The sequence below is a fragment of the Lipotes vexillifer genome, unplaced genomic scaffold (assembly GCF_000442215.2).
Source record: "Lipotes vexillifer unplaced genomic scaffold, Lipotes_vexillifer_v1.1 scaffold2476, whole genome shotgun sequence".
Classification (NCBI taxonomy): Eukaryota; Metazoa; Chordata; class Mammalia; order Artiodactyla; family Lipotidae; genus Lipotes; species Lipotes vexillifer.
Genome location: NW_006794618.1, coordinates 142,813 through 149,703, shown reverse-complemented (window position 1 = coordinate 149,703; position 6,891 = coordinate 142,813). Strand labels below are relative to the sequence as shown.

General features: G+C 47.8%; 1 non-coding gene across 1 annotated transcript; it reads right to left on the bottom strand.

Moving 5' to 3' along the window:
• Positions 1–5,966: 5,966 nt before the first annotated feature.
• On the bottom strand, positions 5,967–6,039 carry TRNAE-UUC (transfer RNA glutamic acid (anticodon UUC)). The gene has a single exon. It is a non-coding gene; the product is annotated as a tRNA-Glu (tRNA).
• Positions 6,040–6,891: the final 852 nt, after the last annotated feature.

Below are 6,891 nucleotides of genomic sequence, written 5' to 3'. Positions count from 1 at the left end.
CAAAGGAAACAATCAACAAAGTAAAAAGGCAAAACCTATGGGATGGAAGAAAACATTTGCAAACCATATATCTGATAAAAGATTAATTTCTAAAATATGTAAGAAACTCCTATAACTCAATAGCAAAAAACCAAATAACTCATTTTTTAAAGGGACTAAGGACTTGAATAGCCATTTCTCCAAAGATGACACACAAATGGCCACAGGACATTTTTGATGATCGGCAAATTTTAGGGATTGGAAAAAGCATTTATGACCCCTGAGGTTAAATTTCTTCTGCTAATTCAAACTAATTATGAAGAGGCTTGTCAAGAATGTTTGGAAATTTTAAGAGATTTAGATCATCATTCAACTGGCTTTCCTGAAACATGAATAAGTGGGCCTCGCCTGAAGAGCGACCAAAAAGATCACTTTAAATGTCATATACATTTGTGGTTGACAGTTACATCTTATAATTTTATTCTTAATAAAGGTCATAACTAAATGTGATTTAAGTTTGGATTAGTGTAATTATTTTCACCTAAGTAAATTTAGATGTCCGTAAAGGAATATTGTTTTGTCCTGAATTTGGGCTAAAAAGTCACTATGTATTTAGTTAAAGCTCAATTAGCCCTTGCTGACCTGAGCAGGCCACTGGGAGGGCTTGGGCTCTCGTTCCAGAAGGAAGGGCTGCCCCCAGGCCTCCAAAGCCTCTGGCTCTTACCCTTACCATAAGTCAAGAAGTGGGAGTGCTTCTTGCAGACCAAGGAGAGCACCTGGAGAACCACACATGGGTGCAGAAATAGCAGTTACCACATGCCAAGCAATCACTACATGCACACCGGCGTTTCACCTCAGGTGGCTGACAACTGTCACAATGACTCTATAAGGAGATGTAGGCCTCAAAATACAGCGGAGGAAACGGATGGTCAGACAGAAACCCCAGATGAGTCCATGAGAGCCAGGAGACGCAAACCCACATTCTGCATTGTCCCCATCAGTCACTGTAGGAACCAGTTACCGTCACCAGCCATGGGAGGCGCACGGCCTCTCTTTACTGGACCACCCAGCCTTCCAACTGCTCGGAGCCGGCCCAGTAGATCAAACCGACATGCCATCCTGGACCCACACCAAGATGTTTGTCCTCAGAGCGACTGGAAACTAAGGAACCTGATTTTGAGCCTGACACTGACCTGCCCCTACTGGAAGGTCATCTGGAGGGATTACTGCTGAGTTCTTGAGACAGATGGTTACTTCTGCTCCACAGAAGCTGTGGGGTAGGTGGGTCCCAGGTGAAAGATGTCAGGTGGCTGAGCAAGGCTCTGAGCAGAAATTTACTGTATAGCTCAAGCTTCAAACCGAGGAGGATTCTTTCTCCTTATCCTCCTTTCTTTGCTTGCCCAGCTCGGCTGTCCCTGCGTGCAATGGAGGGAAAGGCCACGATCCATGCAGGTGCCTCTGTCTGTGACCCTCCCCTGCAGCACTGACTAAATGACAGTCGCCACGTGCGTCACCGTCCACAGCCTCTGCCCTCCAGCGATTACGGCGGGAGGCCCAGCAGCGCCAACAAGTCCTCCAGGACACCTGAGCGTGGCCCAGAGGAATGGACTCTATCCAAACGCTTGTCCGGGCTGTGTCCCCAAACTGGGCACTGAAGGGTCATCCCCAGCTCTGCGTGACCATTTTCCCACAGAATCCAGGGCAGGGGGGCTTGTCTGAGCTCCGGAATTATCCCAGGGTTTCCAGTGGCTGGAGGAAGAAGTGGAAAATGAGTGGTTGGATTTGGGTTGTCCACAGCCGGTGGCTTACAGGAAGCAAGGAAAAGAAAGGGAAGCGGTGGGGCTTCCCTGGCGGTCCAGTGGTTAAGACTTGTGCTTCCACTGCAGGGGGCTTGGGTTTGATCCCTGGTTGGGGAACTAGAATCCCGCATGCTGCGTGATGCAGCCAACAAAAAAGAAAGGGAAGGACTGAGTCACTGCAAGTCTTGATTTTTTATTCTGGTAAAATACACGACAAAGAACTTACCATTATAACCATTTTTAAGTGTACGTTGCATCGGCATTCGGTACATTCATATTGTTGTGTAACCATCACCCCCCCATTCATGTCCAGAACTTTTCCGTCCTCCCCAGCAGAAGTTCTGTCCCCACTCCCACTCTGAGCCCTGCTGTTTGCATTAGATAGCCCCGCCTTCCCACCGGGTGCAGAAGTGACAGTGATCATGGGAGGTGGACGCCCAGGAATACTCACCAAATAAGCACACATTTTGTAAGTAACTGATGGGCCAGAAGTCCCTAAAGGCTCTCTAAAATAAGCACAAAAATCAAGAATACTATCATGAGCTCAGGGGCCGCGGGCCGTGGTGATGAGGTCTGGGATGGTACTCGCCATGCGGCTCTGATGGCAAGGGAGGGGGCTTCACAACAGGGTCCGTGTCAGGGGCAGAGACAGCCCGCTTTAACCTCCTCTGTCGAGGCTGCCTGTGACCCTGCACACTGGGCTGGGTGGCTCAAAGGTCCCACGCCAGTGGACCCCATCCTAGCACCTCAAATACATCACTGCATCGGCCCAGCTGCAGCTTATTACAAGGGGGGCACTGTGGTTGCCATTTCACAAGCAGGAAACCGAAGCGCTGGGTTGGAGTGAGGAAGCGGCAGGAGCCCCGGCCCCCGACCCATCAGACGTCACCACTGCAGGTGCTGGACACCGAGACTAGGGACTTCCTAGGCTGCCCGGTTATTCCAGGAAAACGGAAACGCCTTCCACACTGGAGCCTGGGGACTGCCTGCACCTCCACGATGGCCCCATGTCACAGGATCCTGAGTGACTCGGGGACATGCCGGTTCTCAGAGTGTGGTCAACAGCACCTCCTGGGGCACCCTCCTGGGAGCCCATCCCCCAGACCTGGAGACTCTGCCTTTTAAGCAGCCCCTCCCGCCCCCAGGATCCAGGAGCGCTTTGAGGAGAGCGGGTGGGTCTGGAGGGGCAGATGCTGGCGTCCAAGGAGCCCGGTTTGGACCCGTGGCCTGGCCGTGGATAACTGACCTGGTCTCACTGATTCTCTATCCTTATTAGTACAGTGAGGATAATTCTCCCCACAAAGGGTTTTTTGAGGGTTAAAAATGATCATTTAGGGGCTTCCCTGGTGGCTCAGTGGTTGAGAGTCCGCCTGTCGATGCAGGGTACACGGGTTCGTGCCCCGGTCCGGAAGGATCCCACATGCCACGGAGCGGCTGGGCCCGTGAGCTGTGGCCGCTGAGCCTGCGCGTCCGGAGCCTGTTCTCCGCAACGGGAGAGGCCGCGACAGTGAGAGGCCCGCGTACCGCAAAAAAAAAAAAAAAAAAAAGATAATTTAGTACAACATCCGACATACAGTGTTGCTCACTCTCTAAAGAGCAGCTTCCTTCCCTTTGCTTTTGGGGAAAAAATGCACCAAAAAACTGTTTGAGTTTTAAGCAGCAAATTTTCGGGAAATGATCTGGTATAACAGTTATAATCATAAAATGTAATGGAAAAAAGATTATCTAGGACTGAGCTTAAAGTGTAAGACTGATACAAACAAAAAAAAAACCAAAAATGAGGGGAAAGAAGGAAACTTTTAGCTACACACATAAGAAGTATTATCAGAGTAAAATGTGCTGTGTCTCCGGTGACAAGTCACAACAGTGTAAAGTCACCGCTTATCCCACAATTAATCGGTAAATTCTGCACAAATGCAATAAATATTTTATGTGGTTTTTACTTTTGATATTTTGACAAAACGATCCCGAAGTTGATCTGGAAGAACGAGCACGTGAGGAGAACCGGGAACATCTGACAAATACCAGGGGGAGGTGCCGCATCAGCCGTCCACACAAGTGCGTGCGCTGGGCCTGGACACTCCTTTTTTTCCCTTTTCTGCTCATGTGTTATATTTTAACAAAAGGGCCCCCCCCCACACACGCACATACACATCCCACACGCACAGGTAGTGTAACAGCCACCAGATGAGAAAGACAGATCAAAGAACAGAAGAGTAAGTACAGAAGCAATCCCACGTATAGAAGTGGGATTTACAATCGGTGCAGAAAGATGTGGTTAGAATAACTGGTTAATATTTGGGGAAAAGCAAAGTTAGATACATCACCCTTTATGTCCCCAAACTTTGTAGCTAAAGCAAAGTTCTATGTGTTCAAAATGAAATCAGAATCATGAAAAATGTCGATGCATAATTTACATATCAGTTCATATAATGTATGTAATCCGGGTGAAAGGAAGGTCTTTGTCGAATGGTTCCAAGAAGAGAAACAGGCTAAAAAGAGGCCAACAGATATGACAGCTAAAAACTTCCAGCAAAGGACTTTGTAGACCTCACCGAAAAGAATGTGAAAAATTGTAAATGGGGAAAAAATACATGTAACAGATGAGAGGAAAACAGACATTATTTAACTCCTAAAAATAAACGACCATGACATGCACCCCAACAGGAAAATGGCCAAAGATGGGACATTCAGAAAGGACACCCACGTGGCCGATGACACGTGTCAGAAACGCAACGCGGGACCCGCGCATTAAGACCACGAACTTGGTGCAAAGGTCAGATTGGCAGGGATCAAAAGGGAACTTTTGCCAAAAAAATCAAAATTGAATCTGATTAAGCTTCTGTATCAACACCAATTTATAGGAAGTACAGAGGTCAGAGGAGTAGGTAGAACATGGGACATGCAATTAGCAACATCTCAGCACAAACTCTATGAATAGTTTCCTGAAAATACACTGCAAGGGGGGACAGGAGGTGGGGGACCCGTGATCAGAGACTCAGGACAGATGAGCCACTCAGGTGCGTGGACCCTGTCTGTGTCCTGCATCCAACTCAAACAAGTCATGAAAAACCAAACATAATAAAAACAATCACCTGTGAAATCAAAGAGGCGTGTAGGAATTTGACCAAAGACTAGAGAGAGATTTCATAGTATAAGGAATTATTGTAAATTTTGTTTGAGGGCTGAAAATTGTATTGTGGCTATGCTTTTCACTTTGTCTGTTTGGGAGGACAGACTGAAATAATTATAGTTGAACTAATATTATGTCTGGGATCTGCTTCCAGTGCACAGGGAGGGGGAGAGCAGGTGGGCAGGACTGGCCGTGGTGACCCTCGTTGGAGCATGTCAAAGGCTAAAGGGGGTCCTTGTACTATTTCTTCTGCCTACTTTTGTGTGTGTTTAAGACGTGCTAAGTTAAAAAGAAAAAATAAGAGTGGGTTCTATTCGGTGTTGGTGAAAGGGAAGGGACATGGGACCACCTTTCCAGAGGACAGAAGACCAGTGTACCTGCTGACCTAGCAATACAACTTCTAGAATCTTCTCTTATGAATATAATTGAAAAACTTTATAAAAATGTATGTGTAGGACTCCCCTGGTGGTGCAGTGGTTACAAATCCACCTGCCAACGCAGGGGACATGGTTTTGAGCCCTGTTCCAGGAAGATCCCACATGCCACAGAGCAACTAAGCCCATGCGCAACAACTAATGAGCTTGCACTCTAGAGCCTGCGAGCCACAACTACTGAGCCCACGTGCCGCAACTACCGAGCCTATGTGCCACAACTACTGAAGCCCGCGCGCCTAGAGCCCATGCTCTGCAACAAGCGAATCCACCGCAATGAGAAGCCTGCGCACCGCAACAAAGCCTGCTCGCCGCAACTAGGGAAAAGCCCACGCACAGCAACAAAGACCCAACACAACCAAAAATAAATTTAAAAAAAAAAGTATGTGTAAGAATATTTATCCAGCAATTTTTGTGATAGCAAGTAGATGAAAGAAAGAAAGAATGAATGAATGAATGCAAAGAACCTACATGCACATTAGACAGGGAGTGGGAAAATGCACCGTGTATTTTCAGTCAATGGAATACTATGCAGCCCTCTTCTTTTTTTTTTTTTTTTTTGGCCATGCCGTGCGGCTTTTAGGATCTCAGTTCCCCCACCAGGGATTGAACCTGGGCCCTCGGTTCCCCCACCAGGGATTGAACCTGGGCCCTCGGCAGTGAAAGTGCTGAATCCTAACCACTAAACCACCAGGGAACTCCCGATGCTGCCCTTTAGAATGACAACCTAATACACACTTGCTGACATGAGAAGATGTACATGATGCTAACATCAAAAGTACAGGCCTACAGATGTGCGTGTCCACACAGAAAAAGATTTATAAGGATACACGCTGAAATGTGAACATTAGTTACCTCTGTGTAGGGATTATAGATGACTTTTAAAAAATATATTTTATTTATTTGGTTGCACCAGGTCTTAGTTGCGGCAGGCGGGCTCCTTAGTTGCAGCTCCTGGGCTCCTTAGTTTCAGCTCACCAGCACCTTAGTTGTGGCACACACGTGGGATCTAGTTCCCCAACCAGGAATTGAACCTGGGCCCCCTGCATTGGGAGCGCACAGCCTTATCCACTGCACCACCAGGGAAGTCCCTGACTTTTATTTATTTACCTATTTATTTTTTTATAAATTTATTTTATTAATTTTTGGCTGTGTTGGGTCTTTGTCGCTGCGCACGTTTCTCTCTAGTTGCAGTGAGCGGGGGCTACTCTTCGTTGTGACACGTGGGCTTCTCATTGTGGTGGCTTCTCTTTGATTCAGAGCACGGGCTCTAGGCACGTGGGCTTCAGGAGTCGTGGCTCATGGGCTCAGTAGCTGGGGCGCACGGGCTTAGTTGTTCCACGGCATGTGGGAATCTTCCCAGACCAGGGCTTGAACCTGTGCCTCCTGCGTTGGGAGCGCAGATTCTTAACCACTGTGCCACCAGGGAAGCTCCCTGACTTTTTTTTTTTTTTTTTTTTTTTTTGGGTTCACGGGCCTCTCACTGTTGTGGCCTCTCCCGTTGCAGAGCACAGGCTCCGGACGCGCAGGCTCAGCGGCCGTGGCTCAC